This window comes from Balaenoptera acutorostrata, chromosome 1 (genome assembly GCF_949987535.1).
Source record: "Balaenoptera acutorostrata chromosome 1, mBalAcu1.1, whole genome shotgun sequence".
Classification (NCBI taxonomy): domain Eukaryota; kingdom Metazoa; phylum Chordata; class Mammalia; order Artiodactyla; family Balaenopteridae; genus Balaenoptera; species Balaenoptera acutorostrata.
The window spans coordinates 70692448-70713852 of NC_080064.1; positions in this window are offsets into that span (position 1 = coordinate 70692448).

Sequence of the window (21405 nt, forward strand, 5' to 3'; positions counted from 1 at the left end):
ATAACACCAATATGTTACTACATTAATACATTTGTTCCTTGTTATCTGCGGGGGATTGGTTCCAGGACCCACCATGGGTACCAAAATCTGTGGAGGCTCAAGTCCCATAATCGGGCCTCCATATCCTCACTTTCTAATCCTCAGATTTAACCAACTGTATGGACTGTTAGTACCATATGTATTTATTGAAAAATATTATTTCTCAAAAAAACATTTGGTAACAACTGCCTCTTATAAGTCCTTGTTCTCTGCTCTGGGCTATGATCTAGATCTCTCTACTCTGCTTCCTAAACTTAAGAAGATTTTCAATATGAAGTGGAACATGGGCAGTGATTAACATTCCTTAGCAGGCTTCTAACTCTTCTCTTTCTCTCCAACCCTTCATCTCATTTCTTGATAAAGAATGGGGAAAAAAGACTGATTTTAGCTAGGTTATATATACTTTCAAACTTTTCTGTCTTACATCAACTTTTGAACTTAAAGGTAAAAATTATAGATTATTATACACTGTCTTTATGCCTTTTTTCTGGGAAAAATAGCAGCTCCATTTTAAATGGAGTGGTCATTGGAAATAATGGAATTTAACCATTAATGTAAATGGCATCATTTCAGCTCATTTGTACACAGTTCAGATCAGAAATAAGTAAGGTTATTTAAAGAATAAAATCTGTCTTGAGGGGCCTTCCCTTGTGGCGCAGTGTTAAGAATCCACCTGCCAATGCAGAGGACACGGGTTCGAGCCCTGGTCTGGGAAGATCCCACATGCCGCAGAGCAACTAAGCCCGTGCGCCACAACTACTGAGCCTGCACTCTAGAGCCCACGTGCCACAACTACTGAAGCCCATGCACTTAGAGCCTGTGCTCCGCAGCAAGAGAAGCCACCGCAATGAGAAGCCCGCTCACTGCAACAAAGAGTAGCCCCTGCTCTCCGTAACTAGAGAAAGCCCGTGCGCAGCAACGAAGACCCAATGCAGCCAAAAATAAATAAAATTTAAAAAAAAAACAACAAATCTGTTTTGAGGCAAGTCCGTCTTGTACAATTCACAAAGAAATGTGCTCCTGAATTACAAGGCAGCCTCAACTAATCCCAGGACATGGAATCAAAGGGCAGCCAGGCATCAGGTATTGTAACCTGCAGTGGGTGTGCTTTGATACAAAAGAAAATCATCATGCAAACTGCATGTGCCAATGGGGCACAGATTCTAAAGAATGAACCCTCAGGCCCTGAAAAAAACTAATGAGTTCTGCCTCTCCTTTCCGTGACCTTTTACTTAGGTTTTCATGGGAATTTGTTTTCTTTGTTTTAGTCTGAGCTGTTCCAGGAAGAGTCACAGTGGGATAGTGAATCTGCAAAAGTGCTCTCATGGCACAGATTTTGCAATCTACCACGGAGTTGCTGGCTCTTGGGTACTTGAAGGTCCTGACCTAGGCAAATTTGTGTAGAAGGCAAACATTGTCTTTTACAAAATCCAACCCAGTGTACCTCTTTCTAGGTGTTTTCCTCTTTGGAAGTTTGTTTGTTTGTCGTTTTTTTTCCCTGCAAAGAGCCTATTCCTCTTTATGTTACTGTTTTTTTTCATCTTTCAAACCCTGTTTTTGTTAATAGGTCAAATTAATTCACTCAACATGTCACAAAAGAGTAGAAAATAAGGACAAGAGCAATGGACCTGAGGTCAGAAAACCTGGTCTAAGAATCTGACGTTGCCACTTACTATGAGACTGAGGCCAATTTAATTGCATTTTTGCCCTTAGTTTCTTATTTGGTAATACAGAGCTAATAACCTCTGTCTTGATTCTAGTGGTTGTCATGTAGATTGTGTTCCAGCATCCCTTCCACTTTGCCCCCTCTTCCTACGTGTCATCCAGTGAGCTGTGAGTGGGATTGACCCCTCCCCAAATCCAGAGTTGGCTCCTGCTTGGTCTAAGATTATCTGTTAATTTCATCCAATTTGCCAACAACACTGGCTCTGGATATAGTAATTTAGGACTGTGTGAATAGGCCTGATTCTTCCCCCAGCAATTTTTCTAGAGATAGGCTTGGAAATACAATTTGTCCAATCAGCACGGAAAAAGCATCTCTTTTCTTCAAGTTGTATGTTGTGTGGGTATGAAACGGTCAGATCACAAGGTTATTCAGAGATTTGAACTTAACCATAGCAATACTAAAAATTTCTAATATTCTCAAATAATTTCCCTTTATAGTACTCTATACCCTGCAATGAAACCCCTTAAGTTATTAGGAACATCATTTAATCCAGTCTAATGAGCCCAATCCCATAGTCGGTCACAGGCCTTGCAATATATACAGTGATGGGAAAGCTACAAAAATATCTTTTCTGTTTGTTTGTCTATTTCTTATCAAATTTTTCTGTTTTCGTTGACTTCACTTAAACACATTCTTCTAATTTAAAAATTCTTCTAATTTTTGAAACATTCAGAAAATATAAAACCGTATATGAATTAGAAATAGTAAAGGGAAAAAGAGAGAAAAGCAAAAATAGGAATTATAAGCTTGAGAGAAGAGTAAGGCTAATTAAAAAAATACTGTACCTTTATACACATATGCAAAGGGCAGATGACAAATTTTGTTTTAAGCCAGACTGGTAAATTTGTTTTCTATAAAATTCAAAGTCTTATAATTTGGAGATGTCTACCTACATTACTGTACTAATAACATTCTTCACTGCATCTTAATTCTTCAGGAATGCATGCTTTATTATTAGTGGTAACTGCCTCCCTCCAAGAAGGAAAGTCTAGGTATAAGATAGGAGACAATTCTCATGTTTGTCTCATCACTGATAGCCTGTGTATAGGAAGAGGCCTTAGAAGATAGGGATAGTACCTCCTTTAGGAGCAGAGGGCAGGGTTATATACTATCAGTTTAATAAACATAGTGTCTCACTCTGGGTGAAGTTCAAGCAGGCTTACTGCCAATTATAAAAGATTTTTTTTTTCCTGTGCTGGGGGTTCCTGTCCTGTAACAGAACCCAAAGTATGTGCAGAGAGGCCCAATCACCTGGCCTTCTCTGCACTGCCCTGTGGCAATTGGGGTTTCGGCGACCAGCACAAATCCTAATACCCTGTCATCGGCTATTGCTGCAAGTACAAAGGCCATCTGTCTGTGGTCCAGGAGTCTCATTTCCCCTACCAGCATGCATGAAACTATGGCAGGTTAAATTTTAGGTTGCAGGGGCTTCCCTGGTGGCGCAGTGGTTGAGAATCCGCCTGCCAATGCAGGAGACACGGGTTCGAGCTCTGGTCTGGGAAGATCCCACATGCCCCGGAGCAACTAGGCCCGTGAGCCACAATTACTGAGCCTGCGCATCTGGAGCCTCTACTCCGCAACAAGAGAGGCCGCGATAGTGAGAGGCCCGCGCACCGCGGTGAAGAGTGGTCCCCGCTTGCCGCAACTAGAGAAAGCCCTCGCACAGAAACGAAGACCCAACACAGCCATAAATAAATAAATAATTTAAGAAAAAATTTTTTTTAGGTTGCAACCAGAGTAAAATTTCAGACCTTTTGCAGTTCTTGACATAACAGTCTGTATTTGTTTCTATTGCTGTATAACAAATTATCACAAACTTAGAGACTTAAAAACAACATTCATTTATCAGCTCACAGTTCTACAGGTCAAAGTCCAGGCATAGAGCGACTACGTTTTTATTCAGGTCTTACAAGGTAAAATCAAATTGTCGGCTAGGATTTGTTCATTTCTGAAGTCTCCAGAGGAAGAATGCACTGTCAAGCTCATTTTCTCTTTGGACAAATTTACTTCCTTGCAGGTATAGAACCGAGGTCTCCATTTTCTTTCTGAGGGTCTGCTCTCAGTCCTAGAGTCCACACATATTTCTTGTCACACAGTTCTACCCACCTTCAAAGCCAGAACAGAGAATACACCTCAAGTTGAGTCCCTCCCACCCTTTGAATATTTCACTTCCTCTGCCTCTGACCTCTAGATCCATATGTAAAAGGCTCATATGATTAGGTCAAGCCCACTAGTATAATCTCCCTATTTTAAGATCCACTAACTTGGGACCTCAATTACATGTGGAAAATTTCATCTCTATGGGCTGCACCCTCAGTCCAGGGGAGAAGAGTGTACAAGGGTGAGGGTCAATGGGGGTCATGGAATTCTGGCTACACAGAGCCCCAGTATCTGACATCTCTGACTGTCTTAGAAAAACTCACTTGCGCATCTGATTTACTCTCACACTGCTACCACACTACTTCGCTTCTGACATCAGATGCGTGGGTGTCTACAATCCAATCCAATGCTGACACTTCCTGGAGTTAGCGCGGACCCCGCAGGTAAAGGGCTCAGTCCCACAGAACTCCTCCCCGCCCCAGCACAGACCAGCTATAAATCAGAGGTTCCCATGAGCCCCTCCTCAGTTTCAATCATTCGCTAGAATAGCTCACAGAACTCAGGGAAACAGTTACTTGCATTTACCAGTTTACTACATAATAAAGGATGCGATAAAGTATACAAATGAACAGCGAGATGAAGAGATACATAGGATGAGGTCTAGAAGGGTCTCAAGAACAGGAACTTCTGTCTCTGTGGAGCTGGGATACGCCACTCTCCTGGCACATGAATGAGTTCACCAACTTGGAAGCTTTCTGAATCCTGCACATAGGGATTTTTAGAGAGACTTTATCACACAGGCATGATGGATCATTAAGTCAGTCTCCAGCCCCTCTCCCCTTCCTGGAGGATGGGAAGTGGCGCTGGAAGTTCCACCTTCTAATCAAGCTTCGATTTTTCTGGTGACCAGCCCCCATTCTGAAGCTCTCTTGGAGCCCAGCAAAAATCATTTGGTCAGAACAAAAACATTGCTATCATCCAGGAAATTCCAAGGGATTTAGGAGTTGTGTATCAGGAACTAGGGTCAGAGACCAAATATTAGTACTCTTATCACTTAACAAATTATAAAGGTTTTAGGAGCATTGTGCCAGGAACTGGAGGCAGAAACCAATATGTGTATTTTCTACCTAAGTTTTCAAGCAACCACTGGAAACTGCATAGTGAAATCAGTTCTTAAAATAACAGTATCCTGAGATAAAATAAGGTGATTAAACCAACAACTTAATTCAATAATAATATTAGAAATAATGTCTTTGATTATTATTTTATAAAAGCAATGATGTGTGGTATAATGCATAACATCCTCAGCAACATTCTTACCATGAACACCATGATAGGATCCATAGGTATGTTTCTTATAACATCTTTCAGCATAGACTAATGGAAACACACCAAGGCACAACTCAGAAAAGTAAATTTTATAAGCGCTCATTTCAAAGAATCAATATGCACAGTGTTTTGCCAGTTACTATTAACATATAAAGGTAGATAGATGTTAAAAGTTAAAAGTATCTGTGGCAGGTTAGTAAGGAAATCATGTCAAGAGCCAGGAAAAAAGCATAACGGTGAAGGCAATAGGGAGCGGTGGCATCTGAGACTAACTAAAAAGAGTACACCCTGCCTAATGACATTCAATGCATCATTTTTAAAACACAACACCTGATCAACAAAACACATCTTCAGAATGCAAAGAGGCAGTTCTGAGTTGTAACCTTTAATATACCTTCATGTCAGTCAAGCAATCTCCTGTAGTCATCTTACTTGAACTTTAGATTACACTTGTTCGTGAGTTCAAGATCATATGCATAGTATGAAAAGCATAGTAATCAAGGAAAATCCAGTTAAGACTTAAATAATAAGCCTTTTTATCAGTTTTTATTTTTTGTTTGTTTTTTGGGGGGTATGTTTCTGTTCAAAATCACTTCATGGTTGTATTGATATTTAGACTAAAAATGTTTGCGCTACTGAGAAAATCACCTCTTTTGTGAGTCTATGCAAAGCTAGAACCATTAATGTGCTTCTAAGTAAATTGGTTTAGCAATCCATAGAATTTCACATTTAAGTTTAACTTGTAAATAGTGTGTAAAATTTGTCTAAGCTTGTGCTGAGTAGGGTTGTCAGAAATGGAGAGTTTATGAATGTAATTAAATATCATTTTGATGCTGACAAAACACATATTTATATTGCAGACCTCTCCTAATGGCCTTTTGAAATTTCCTCTTAAAATTGTACAGACATCTCAAATTTAAAGGGGTCTAAAGAACACTTCATTATTTCCTCAAACTCGATGTCACATCTTCTGTAATTCAGTAAAAGGCACCCCACCTACCAGTGAAAAATTAGTGGTTATTGATGATTTCTCTCTTTCTTCAACTCATGGTGACTAATCATAAAGTTCATCCTGCTGAGTCTACCTCCAAAGCATAGCTTATTACTTCATCTCCAATGCCATTGTTGTTCAGGTCATAATCATCCCTCACCTTGAATTTTACAAAACCAGCTTAATTATCCTCCTATTTCATTCTTGAGTTCCCCTTCTATTCTCTAAATCTCATGAAAGTTTTCTTTGTAAATACTATACTTTATTACATATTGCCACTACCTTACTTTATTATGCCTGAGGTACTTCTACCTCAGGGCCTTTGTATGTGCTGTTCCCTCTACCTGGGACACCTTTCCCTGGAAATCTTCTTGGCTCTTTACCTCATTGCTTTCAGGTCTCATTCACATCCCTTGTTCAGTGAGACTTTTTGTAATATCCTACCTAAAATAATGATTCCCCTCCATCTTCTTGCTTCTGGATTTCCTTAATACTTCTATGTATTTTCAATTCTCTCATAGTTTACACTAAGTTATGAAGGGCATCTATATTTATTACTTATTTACTTTGTTTCTTGTCTCTTGCTCCTGAGTATAACTCAATGATGATGAAGATTTTGTCTGTTTCTCCCTGCTGGAATATTTTTCCCTCATTCTTGATGTGGTAGTTCCATCTCTTCTTTCAACATTCAGTTTAAATAGAATATATCCTGGGAGAATCTCTTTTGACCACTCCATTTAGAGTCAGTTCAATTTAATGTATTATATCTCTTCGCCATTTTTAAAAACCATAGCAGCACAACCTAAAATCATTTCCATTGGCTTTATGCCACCAGCAGTTAGTGCAATATTTGTCAAATGACTAATTAAATAAATAAATGAAGGAATGAATAAAGTATAGAATATAAATCATGACTAAGTGAAGATAAGACTACAGAAAAATTTTTTTATATTAATAACCAATGGAAAGTATACAGTTTCAAATCCATTTATTGATTTGATTTTTCCAGTAGTATCACATTATTTCTTTTAACAATCAACCTTACACACTAAGATCATGTGTTGTGATACTTGGAATGTCTCAGAATTAAATCGCTGTTCTAATTCTTATTAGCTATGCAGCCGTGGACAAGTCACTGAACATTAATTTCTTTATTAATACAGTTGGGATAATTATACCTTCATTATAAGTTTAAATGTGGTAACATTTATTTGATGGTTTTGTTTTTGTTGTTAATAGTGTAAAAGGAAACTGTTCCTAGAAGTGGGTGAAATCTCCTTTGAATAAGAAATGAAATACATGCTCACATAGCACTTAGCACCCTGGGGGTAGATAAGTTACAAAGATTAGGGTTTGCATAATTGGTGTAACTCATAGTTTGCATTACCCCTATGAAGGGCAGCCATTTTTCATAGGTGTTGAGAATAATGTTAAAGAATACCAAAACCTAAGCCCTAAAAATCATGAAAGTTAGCACGGATTCTTAAACTAATTAAAACACTGGGGCTCTGGAGACCTGAATTTTAATACACATTTTGCCACTAACTTATAATGTAACCCTAGGCAAGAGAGCAGGTCTCTTTAATCTTTACTTTCTTCATCTGTTTCTTCATCTTCATTACCTTCCAGAGGTGGTTGTGCTGCATAGCAATGAACTGAGGTAGAGTATACTATAAGAATGGCATCCTTATGATAATTGTAAAGGAGTAAAATAAAACAGATGTAACATAGCTAAAAGAAACCTGCAGATAGACAGGTTACATCTTATCTCTTCCGTTGGTTTATTGTTCACAGAAGGAATAGGATCATTTTTGTTTTTTGCTATTTGGTTTACTCCTTCCCACCCCTATCCCCACCAACCCCTTCAAATAGCCTCCAAAAGTAAGTGACAAAACTTTCCAGAATATTCCAACAACCTAAGATTAGGACAATTTATGGCCAGAAAATATTAATTAAGGTCACGTGTTCACCAAATTTACCTTAAAATGTGAGATAGACAGAGTTACCTCTACCAGAGCACTTATATCTATTGCTCTTTAATTAAAGCTCTGATGTCTATGGCCGCTGTTACTCTTGACTGACGCCCCAAGAAACATAACTGGGAAGTAAGATTATGGTAGTGGGTGATGGATGAGTGTAGCACTCCCTGTACTAAGTGCTGTACCAGAATATAAAATGGATGGATGTCATCAATGTGTAAAATATGGGCTTGTGTTTAAGATAAATTAGCCTACCTGTAGCACATTGCAATTTTCTATATAAAATTAATTTATTTTACCTGCCAACTTACTGTATATTTATTAATTTGTGTAGGTTATTCATTTAATTAAGAGAACATTTCTGTATGGTGTATCTGTAAGGTGATTTTTGAGTGCTATTTCTTTATTTCATTACATTGTAACTTTAATAATTTTTACTCTGAAGTCTTGCAAGTTTGCTATCAACATTAAGAAATAAGGACCGAAATTTAGAAAGTTCTGTTTTATGTAGAATATTACTAGTTGCTTAGGGAAAAAGTTTTTGTTTCATTTCAACAACTTTGACAAAGATATATTTTCTACTCTTTAAAGAAGCATCTAAGTTAATGTATAGAAAGCCCAATCTATGCAAGAAAATCTAGATTCAATACTCCTTACTCAAGAATGACTTGGCTCCACACTTCCACTGCAGGGAGCCCTGGTTGGGGAACTATCCTGCAAGCCCTGCAGCCAAAAAAACAAAAAACAAAAAAACACACACACACACACACTCTTGGGAATTCCCTAGTGGTCCAGTGGTTAGGACTCTGGTGCTCTCATTGTCCAGGGCCCAGGTGGTACAGCCAAAAAAAACAAAAACAAAAAAAGAAAAAAGAATGACGACATACCTCTCAAGAGAACTAAATTTCCTTTTCCAGTTTATTCACACTTCGACGGTTTATTGTAATGCAGTCATAGGTACTGGTTTGAGCATATTATTTACATAGTATATAGCCTCCTTTTAAAGCCATGTGAATAAAGAAAGTGAAAATAGAGGAAAAAAAATTACAGAACATTGCATGAAGATATTTGGTAACCATGAACTACTTGAGATCTCCACCACACCAAATTGTTGCAAAAAGAAAATTAAGAAGTATCGTTTACTTCAATCTAAGGGACTTCCCAACATTAAAAGAAAAAAAAAAAAAATCAGAAAGAAGTAGGTCAGCTTGTTCTACTGAAACAGATTGTATTTCTGTGTATCAATCATGAATACAAATTCAGTAAGTAATAAGTGATCATAAATGAATCCTGTTTATTTTGAAGTAAACTGTGACACTGTTAACATTACCGCATACTTTCTAAAGTCATAGTATAAACCAACACTGTTCTGAGTATTTCCTATGCTTCACCAGAAAAGACAACCTCAAGTACTTATATATCCCCCTAATGTTATTTGTTTTATAGTTCTAGCTCAGCTCTTAAGACTATTAGGAATTCTGGAGTGAAGGATGAATACATTAAATCTCTTATTAAGGTATTCTGAAAATTGTTGGTTTCATTTGCTCTTTCAACAAACTAATCCATAAATTGATGTCAACTTTATTTGACCTTCATGCAAGTGTTGCACTCTAAGGATAGAATGTGGGAAGACTGTCTCTGTAAATGTTTTGTTTGAAAATATAGTCCAATAACATTGATTTACGGTGATGTCTAGTCACAAAACCCTTATGAATACAACATTCAAAATGAATAGGACAGTGACAGTACATCATTCTGGGGAAGGGGAACAGCTTGGCAATATGAATCATGGACATACATATTGGGTGTCACTTATAACACATTAGTATTAAGGAATATAGTTTACATTTTAGAATTAGTCAGTATACAAGCACTGCATTTCAACTTTACAGTGCATACTTAGTCAACACAGGGAGCTATATAGAAAAGATTTTAAGCATTACAAAAATAGCCATTGACTTTTAACCCTATATAACTATTGGTAGCAATATTCTCTGGACTAATAATAATAATACTTAAACTTGTAATAATAAAGTATAATTGATTACCAAGTAATTTCAGAGACCTCATCAGCCTTTGAAGCTAGGGATTTATTATTTTATATGATGGAAAGATTATATTGGCAACACTCAAGTTAGTTTCTGACTGAGATTTATGATACCTTGCATATTTCTCAAAGGAATATGAAATACATGTATAATGATGTAGTTATACTAAAGTAAATAACAGAGATTTTGCTGCTAAAATCTTCTAGTTTACAATCTTTCAGTTCCTCTGGAGAATAAAAAAGGAATCTTGATAATTGATGAAAAGTTCTCTACAATATGCCCTAAAAGTGGACAGAAAAAAAATTACTGATGTTACGCAGATATTAGGAGGCAGTTTAAAGCAGCTTGCTAGTTGAATTGAGCAATAGGGAAACTTACAGTTTAACAGCTTTGCTAGCAGGTGTTCCTGTTGTAGTGGTAAAGTGCTGCATGTTTTACTCAATAATGGTGATAATACCATCGAGTTATCCCAAAACTGTTTGTAAAAACTCAAGTAATAAAAGCACATTATGGTTTCTTTATTACTTTAGTGTTGCTTTAAACTACGTGCCCCCAAATATGTTGGCTTTAAATGTCTCTTATGTAGACAGGAGGAAAAATGATAACTTTGAAAATGGAATTTGATTTAACCTTATATGCTTTGTTAGAGCCACTCACTGTAGGTATATTTTTTTCCCAACTGTTCCACAGGTCATTAACAACGTAAAAGACCTACCAATAAGTATATTGTCCCCTACATTTACAGTAACTAATTATAATAAAAAGAAATACTGCATTTCCCCATCAGGTTTTCAGATAATGCAGGATCTCCTCTGGTTATACACTTTAAACCTCAGAACTTTGATAGACTTTAAAAGCTTCACCTTAGGGCAAGTCAAATCAGCTCACATTTTAAAAATGGCATTAGTTAGTTAAGTATGATTATTTTAGTATGACTATAGAAGGTTTTATTTATTTTTGTTTAGGTTTTATTTTCCATGTAGGAAGTATAATAAAAGGAAAAATTATAAATGCAAATATACAAAGAAGAGAATTTAAAATAAGCAAAAAGGTTGACACCAATGCCATCAGAGCGATAGTTCTCTCACTGAGCTCTTATAGGGTTTTACTTTAGGCTCAGGCACATGAATAGGTTTTCAACCTAAGCTGTTCTTAATTAGAGGAGCTTCTTTATGTCCCATCTCAGTGGTCAGTCGTCCATTCAAAGTTTATTCATTTTCCAGTGAGGCATCATGCCAGGTACTGAGGCTACACAGATGAAGAGATAGGAATTGAACTCCAGGGACTCAGTGTCCAGTGGAAGATATAAGCCAGAAAGCAAAAAAAAAAAAAAAAGAAAAAGAAAAAATGCAGACAGTGTTATGAAAGCGCTATGAACAAAGTGATAGGAGAGCACAGAGGAGAAAATACAAACCTCTGCTTGGAGATTTCAGACAGTAGCTTAAGGACTGCACTTGCATAAGATTAGTAAACACTGATTTTCTTGGGGACTGAGGGCATGCGCACCAGAGTTTGAAGGACAGCACTTATTTAAATCATTGTTCAGAATTCAACATACTCAGTGATGTCCATTTTCCACTGTAAATGTGTAGGTGCAGTTGTGATAGCTTTTTGGGTCTCATCTCATGAATGTATCAACTGACTTAAGGTCAAGTTTATGAATACATGCATTAACTAATGAAGCTTTATAAGCCTTATAAACAAGAATGAGATTAGTCATAACAATTTGTTAGAGGATAATGGCTGAATCTTCTGCAACTATTTCCATAACCAGTGCATGTTTTAATATAGGTTGCAAATAACATATTAAAATGTGGACTTAAAAATAATTATTCTGTAAGTTTAGCCATTGTATGTTCAAATTTACTCAATTCCTTTTTATTGCCTGATTTGACCTCAAACAGGAATCACTTCTGTCAGTAGCCATGGAAGAATAGAATAAAATTTTTAAAATACTGTTACAATATTTGTTATACAGCATGTAATGACATAAATAAAAATAACTGAAGACAATCAATTCTCAAAACACAACATAAAATTTTAAAAATTACTTTATGCATTATTGACGAATGTAAAAAAAAACTATATGAAAACACCAGTATTTATTGATTTGTACTACTACTATTACTAATATAACTACTGCTAAAATCTATTGTGCTTTTATCATGTCAGTCACTCTAATTGCTTTACAGAGATTGTATCATTTGATAGAAACAAAACCCTACTGTATTAGTTATTTTTCTGATCTTATAGATAAGAAAAGTGAGGCTCAGAGAGGTGAAATTACTCATTCAATGTAATAAAACTAGTAAGTAGAGCAACCAATAAATATAAAAACCCAACTCTCTGTGACTCAGAGGTTGCAATTGAAACCCCAATGCCATAATGTATGTTAATACTTTATACTCATAGGGATGGAACTTTCCAACTTTATGTGCTGCAATGCCAAACTTACATAGATGCAGGGACCACATTCACAAAGTTAGAAATAAAGCCCTACATCTTATGATTCTATAGCCAGATTATTAATCCCTGAGCTATGTTACCTTTTAACACAAGTCCTATAAAACTTGATATAGATATTCCACTAAATATTTTACACTTAATATATCCCAGGGCCAGATTCTGCTTTGATTAAATGGAATAAAGCATGGTCATGGTGATTTGAGCTAATTATTAACTTAGAAAGTCATTATGTAAATAATTATTAAGTGTATTCAGCCATTTAATGCTATGATTTTGAAGACCAAAATGCAGCATAGTCAATCTTATGCTATAATGAAAAGTGAATACAGTCAGATGAAAAAATGGTATATATACTGTGATTGCTAATATATAAAATAAACATAAAAAAGACTATACAGAGAAAGTAACCAAAATTAGCACCATAATAGTAGAATTATGGGTGATTTTTTAAAATATGAATTTTCTCTGATAAAATTTTGAAACTTAAAAATGGAAATAAAAAATGTAAATAGAGGAATAAATATTCAAATAAAAGTCAAAGCATAGTAAAAATTTAATATCAGATATTAAAAACTGATTTTCTCCTGCTGACAGTATATAATGCATTCGTTTGTCAACTTTTTGCAAAAATTTTTATAAATTAGGCATAAAGTTATACACAAAGCCCTTACTTCTGTAAGGCCAATTCTTCAGCTTTGGGCTTCGAAAACCTTACATGTTTTATTTTTAGTTTTCTATTTAATACTTTTAGAAAGAATTATGATTTATAGGTCATTCCAAGGTTTTCTTGAACTGCTATTCAATCTATAAAGCATTGTATAATTTTTAAGATTTCATATGTATTAATAAACACATATGTATATATATATATATCTCTGTATATATGTATAGATATATGTGACCAAGGGTATTTATGAAAATCTATATTTATACTTATGAACTATCCTTTGATGTTTCTCCAAGTATTTTATTTAGTATTATTAATTGATTGTATGAGATACCTGCTCCTGCATATTTTTCACCTATTCAGTTACAGTACATATACTTGATGGTGAAGTGAAATGCCTTGACAAAAACATCAGCAACTTCATGGAATCAATAGAGGAAAAGATGGAAATCCATATATGTTCTGAATAAGGTGTTAGATTGTACAATACTTTGCTCTCAAGTAAAATATTCTGTAAAGGAATGACAAGTAGCGAAAAGTAATTTTAAGGATAACCTTAAATACTTCTATTATTAGTCCTCTATTTCTACGTTGCTTACCCAACTACTAAGTACTTATGGATTTTAATCATGCTGAACTTTCATTACATGTGGTTAGACGGTCATTCAACTCTTGTTCTCATATCCTTTATTATTTATTTATAAAAATTGGTCTGCTTCTCAAATCCTTTTAAAATCTCATTCTAGCCACTGCCAAAATCCTAACAAGCCAACTTATTCAATATGTCAATATACCCTCCATATATTTACCACGCTTAACGTAACATCCTTTGAAAATAAAGAGGAAAATTGGATAAGATTATGGTGTTTCCATCACCAATATTTATTATAAAGAAGCAGCTTAAATATGATACATATATCATAAATATGTTATAGTATAGTCTATGTATCATATCATATCATACATTAAAAATTTCATCTCTGGGCTTCCCTGGTGGCGCAGTGGTTGAGAATCTGCCTGCCAATGCAGGGGACACGGGTTCGAGCCCTGGTCTGGGAAGATCCCACATGCCGCGGAGCAGCTAGGCCCGTGAGCCACAATTACTGAGCCTGCGTGTCTGGAGCCTGGGCTCCGCAACAAGAGAGGCCGCGATAGTGAGAGGCCCACGCACCGCGATGAAGAGTGGCCCCCACTTGCCGCAACTGGAGAAAGCCCTCGCACAGAAATGAAGACCCAACACAGCCATAAATAAATAAATAAATAAATAAATAAATAAATAAATAAATAAAAATTAAAAAAAAAAAATTTCATCTCTGAATCCCCTACTCATTTCACCATTTTAAAGAAGACAAGGTCATGTTATCTGGACTTTTGTATGTTTCCAAACTTTTGAAGTTAGCTCCCTTTCCATTCATTGTTTACACCTGGTCAGCCTATATTAAACACCCACAAGAGAGTATATGGCTCCTTGAGGACAAGTCTACTGCATACTGCTATGGAACATTCATTCACAGTCTTCAGCAGAGACAAAGAGTAGGTATATCATAAATACTCACTGATAACTGATCCTTTCCTGTTAAAACATTTCTCAGAACTACATCATTAGCATATTGAAACAGAAGCAGAGATGTTACGAGTACTTAAGAATCTTAAAATCTGTTGACAGTGTACAGAGATATGTCTGCCCTCTATAAGTATTGGTAGTGAATGTTTCTGAGGATGTTCAAAGTTATATTAAGTTTTTCATTATTTGGTTTTATTTCATGTTTTGATTTGGGAATCCAGTCAATCCGGTCTCCTTTGTGGAGGACTGGGGAAATGGCTATGTTTCAGTAATAAGGAAAAGGTCTTGGGAGGGTTTAGAAGGTCAGAGCTTCTTGATCCCTGACAAACACAGATTACTGAAAGTGAATTTTCAAACTGCACCATTTTGGGAACAATTAGGCAAATAAATCTAGGGGCTGAGGGAAAAAAGATAATATGAAAATTAAAATAGTATTTATCTTTCTATTCCCCTATTTTCTTTCCCTTGTATCTAATTTGTAGTTTGGCATCATGTAGTTTCAGATATAGATCTTTATTCTGGATAAATGTAATCTCAAAATGTATTGATATTTTATAAAATATCAGTAATCATACTTTCAGGAAACCTATTTTCCAGAATATTTGATCAGTAAGACAGTGCAGAAAGAAAGAGACTGAGTGGACAATTAAAGTGATTATGCAGATCATCTATAAAGGAAAGAAGGTGGAGAACTGTAGCAGGACTAGTGACTCAGAGGCCTCAATTGTCCAATGTTGCTGTTATGCTGTGCAAATTTTCCAGTTAAAACCTACATTCTACATTGAGTGTGCAGGTACCACCAAAATGCCACTTCGGTTTTGAGGTTTTTTGAAAATGGAAAATAGTTTACTAAATTTCATTGTTATTTGTAGAAGTGTAAGGCCACTGTTACCAGGAAATTATCTATAATAAATTATTAGATCATATTTATAGTTTCCAAACAGTTGATGTTAAAAGGAATACTGATGAAAATGTGAGAAAGTACTATAAATTCCTAAGACAATAATTTTATTGCAAATTATCTTCCAGTTCTGTCCATACAATTGTACATTTGATAATATTACAGTCATATAATATGTTTTGCTTATTCTGCACATTTTTAATTGTCTTAAAACATGTTCCCATGATTTGTATTATCTTGATAATGATTTTTAACAGCTTAAATTTTCTGTCCTACACATTTAAAAATGAGATGCTGAACATGAAGAGCTAAACACTAAAGATCATTATTTTTATGGTATGTTGATACAACATGAGTACACCATCAAGCCTCTTACTTTATATATATTAAACAATCATTGAATATTTGCTGATGTTCATAGTGGTATCAAACTCTGGGAGCCAGTGAGTGTGTGTGTGCATGTAGACATGTGCTTGCATATCTCTATTGCAGGGGGTACAAAATAAATATTTGTACAGCAATGTAACTGAATATCAAATTAAAAGCCATTAGTACACATTAGACACATTTGCATATTCTATTCTATTAATGGACCTGGCTCAAGTGTCAATGCTGAATTACACATTAGATTATTTCTTTAAGCCTCACTTTTGTCATCTGTAAAATGGGAATGAAAAAGCCAAACTCAATTAAAAAAATAGCAAACTCACATGATAAACCAAAATAGCAATAAGACACAATATACTCTGTATATATCAGTTAAATCTAAATGCTGATGGTTACCAATTGACAAAAGTAGATACTATATTACCTAGCTAATTGCAGCATAAAAAATAGAGAATAGTGTTGATTTACTTGTTTAAAACTTTTGTGATCCTCTAGGAAAATTGATATCAAGTTCTAAACCTTGGGTTAAACCCAAGAATAAATGAAGAAACTCCAAATGATAGGGATAGTTTTGATATTTGAATAACATATTTATTCTAAAGAGAAAAAAATGACAGAAGCTATTAAAGCTTGGGCCTTTATATCAGCTCAGCTGCCCTCAATCGCAAATAATAGGCCATCAACTCAAATTGGCTTAAACTATTAGCACATTTTCACATAACGAGAAAAAAAAAAAAGATAGGAGTGCTCTTTGATTGGTTAACTTAGTTGGTCAGAGACATTATCAGGGATCCAGATTTTTCCCATCTCTGTAGTCTGATATCCTCAGCATGGACGTATAGGCCTCAGGATAGCTCTCTGCAACAATGCAAGGTGGCTCTAGCACTTCTAATTATCATGTCCGTATATGACAACATCCAGTAAAATCCAAGTGCATCTCTTCCTGTGTCTCAATTCATGAGGAATAAACATACACACACACACACACACACACACATACACACACACACGCATAAAATATGGATCTGATTTGATACCACTATATATAGTGGATCTAATTTAATCTGGGACTAATTTGCCATACTTTTGTGTCCATTCCTAATCAATATTAACAAAGGAAGTGAGATAACCATGACTGGCTTAATACAATTGAAGATCTGTTTAAAAGAAGTATGGGACTTCCTAGGGTGTTGTATACACAACTTAGACAGCTTTATCCAACCTGAAAGCAGTATTTAAAACTGATTCATTCATTTGTACAGCCAGTTCCAAAGAGCAATAGAAAAAAGATTATGGGTAAAGCAGTATGCCAAAATTACTCTATGCAAAAGAATTAAAAAAAAGAGACTCCAGGCTTTCACGTATTTTAAGTTATAAAATATCATAATTGGATTGATTAATTAGAAGACCTGATTTATAACATTTGCTGATTCCCTACGTATAAATGCTCCCCCTAGGGTCCATTTCAAGCTACTGAAGTGAAGGCAGCTCCCCAGTGAGCTGGTTCCAGGACCCCACTGCCTCCATTAATAGGTTGCCCAGCCTCCACCATTGCCTGCTTGTCATACATTCTCAATGCAACTGCCAGAGTGGTCCTTTTAAAGCTTGTCAGATCATTTCAATCCAGAGCTCAAAATGTTCCACTGGCTCTCTGTATCATCAGAGACTAGAATTCTTACAATGGTTTACAAAGTTCTACCTGATCTTGCCCCTGTAATCTCTCTAAATGACTCTCCCATTATTCTCCCCTGTGTTCGCTCCATTCTAGCTACATGACCTTCTTGCTGCTCCTTGATTACTCTTGACTGGCTCCTCATTTAAGGCTTCTGTATGAACTTAGCTGACATTTTCACCCCCTTTAAGTCCTTGTTCAAATAATAGCTTCTCCATGAAGCTGACCTAATCCGAGGTCCTATTTATAATTTATTTAAAATTGCAAATTTCTCCCTCTGTAACTTCATCCTTATCCTGCTCTCTTCTTCTATCCTTGCTGTAACTTATCATTTTACATACTATAAGATTTGTGAACATGCTTTTTTTTTTTTTTTTTTTTTTTTTTTTGCCTCTTTCTGCTGTAAGCATTAAGAGAATGGAGGTTGGGGTGGGAGTTTGTTTTTTTGCTTCTCCAACATATCTCAATTTCATAGACCATTGTTTGGCAAGTGGTAGATATTTAATAATTATCTTTTCATTGAGTGAACAATAATTGATTTCTAATAATGAAAATAATGTTTAAAGAATATTTATCTTTGACTCTCTTGACAACTGCTGTTCTTTCCAATGGTCTTTTCTGTATAAGTGCAGTATATCCTAGAAACCATTTGGTTCTCTGATTCACATTTTCACGTGTTCCACCATACTTATTTTAGATGTGAAATTAAACAAATAAACAGTGTTATGATTTTCTTCTTAGAAGCCACCTATGAAATACCTGTTTTGATACCAATAAGTGAACTTTTTATCCTTCTTGTATATATAGCCAAACTCAATCTTCAGAATTTTTTTTAGGTGTATGTGTGGGGAGTGGGTTGTCTTGCAGTGAAAATCAAACAAATTATGAAAGCTTCTTTCCTTTTCTCAAAATACATAAAAATCATGGGAAACAAACACAATTTAATTTCATTCTTGCAACAATTATTTTAATTTCAATAGTTTCTCCTTTAGAGTATATATTTTTACTAACTTGGATAGTGTCTTTCAAAAAATAATCAGCAAATTTTGTTGTGTCTTTGTTACTTAATTTTTTTTCCATACATAAGCTTTTGACTCTTGTATATATCATGTATGAAATCAATGAAAGTTCGAAGAAAAAATTGGAAATTTCTAGATTTAAAATTAATTTTCAAAGATGTTTTTCCTCTTGAATTCAGGTTTTAGGAATGAAAATCTGGAACTAGTATCTCACATATCTGGAAGATGATGTTACAATCTAGGAGGGTGGGATAAACTGATGTTATATTCATAGAGAAAGAATTGGTTATGAACAGAAGCCATGAATATAATTTGATGATATTTGTCCTTATTCTTAAGATTTCTTGTTGAATCCTTCAACTCTTTATCCCTGTCTGACTTACTCTAGAGACAAGTAAATTAATTATTTTGTCGAGTAGAAAGAAAATTGCATTATCCTTTAAATATGCTTCGTGGTGGATCAGTCACAGCCATTTTTCTTTGACTCAGGTATCTAAATACACAAAGTAGCTCAAAATGTATTTCACACTAAGTTGTCTCTAAAACACTTTCAGTTTTTATTTTTGTTTTTTTCCCTAAAGAATTAACACTTTAGACTTCCAGTTGTCAGTTTCACACGTTAAGAGTTTGGAAGTTGCCACTGTCCTAACAATAGTAAAAAGCTGAACACACTGAAAAATCAACTCTTCTTGGATCCACGGGAGATGGACATAGGACAGACCACTGCCCTCAAGACTGAAGATACAGACAGGCAAATACAAGAAGTCACTCAGACAACCCTGGGAATCAGTGCCAAATGGGGTAGGAAAACCTGAACTATAATTGACAAATTGCTGGAAGTTCAGTGTGGACAACTCTGAGAGTTAAAAATGCCAGGAGAACCTAATCATAAAATGGTCTCCCACAATATTGTGAGATTTACCTCAAGGAGCTTGACCAGGATCCAACAGTAAATATCTGACATAAGTTCTTTGTACTGCCAACAGGGAAGGGGGAAAGGAACCAATCTGAAATATACCAAAGTTCTCTGTTCTTCCTAACAAAGACTGATCTCAAGGGAAACTAGTTTACTAGAGTCTAAACCCTGCTGGGGTATTATCAGAGCCTAACTTATCTGGGGCAAGAGAATTATCCACTCCAGCCCAATCTAACCATGCTGTCCCATCTAAATGGAGAGAAAAAAAAAATATGAAACACTTGTAAAGTTCACAGTCCAGAGGCAAAGGCTCAATAAAAGACTGAGCCCTAAACATAGGACTATTGAAAGCTTCCCCTCTCTTCATAACTTATCACCACATTACTAAAGGACTATTTACAGTATTTTTTAAAATTTTACCCAGCACATCATATCCAACTATCAAGAAAAAATTACAACACATACCAAAAGGCAAAAAACATAATGTGAAGAGAGAGAACAAGCATCAAAACCAGACATGGCAGGGATATTGCAGTTATAAGATGGAGGATTTATTTATTTACTTTTATAAAAAAATAAATTTATTTATTTTTGGCTGCCTTGGGTCTTTTTTGCTGTGCACAGGCTTTCTCTAGTTGCAGCGAGCGGGGCTACTCTTTGTTGTGGTGCACAGTCTTCTCATTGCGGTGGCTTCTCTTGTTGCAGAGCACGGGCTCTAGGCATGCGGGCTTCAGTAGTTGTTTCACTTGGTCTCAATAAATGTGGCTTGCGGACTCTAGAGTGCAGGCTCAGTAGTTGTGGCGCACGGGCTTAGTTGCTCCGCAGCATGTGGGATCTTCCTGGACCAGGGCTCAAACCCATGTCCCAAGCATTGGCAGGTGGATTCCCAACCACTGCACCACCAGGGAAGTCCCAGGCAGGAGATTTAAAACAACTATGATTAATATACTAAAGGCACTAATGGATAATTCTGAATTATTGCCACAGCTCTTCCAGATGGAGCTGGTTTACGGATTATATATATATATATATATATATATATATATATATATATATATATATATATATATAGTAGTATATATATCTTTCAAAATTGTTCAGTAAAACATCACATTATGACAAATTTTTAGTTTATGGAATTTCATGTAATTGCCTCAGAACAATGATTAGTTGTTATAATTATTTAGTAATATAGCAATCCTACTTTTATAAATAAATTAATTTTTTTTTGTTTTGTCTAAGAGTAGTAGTAAATCAGTTACTACACTAGGAAGGGAATAAACTATTATGCTATCTGATATTTTTTTTAAATTAATGATTGCATTCATCAACTTAATTTCCTTCAGCTTCTTCATTTATTGTTAGAATTGGTCTTCTACTAGAAAATATTTTCTTTTCAGTTAGTTTACCAATCCTTCATTTTCCCTCAATCTTCAGAGGTAATAGTTTGATGGATATAAGGAAGACATTTTAAAAGAGAAAAGTATAAAAGATTGATTTAATGCTATAAATTGATTTCTAATATAAATTTTAAACAATATCAGTGTTCAAACTCAATTGCTATTCTGATTTCACTCATTTCATAATAATACTCTACACTG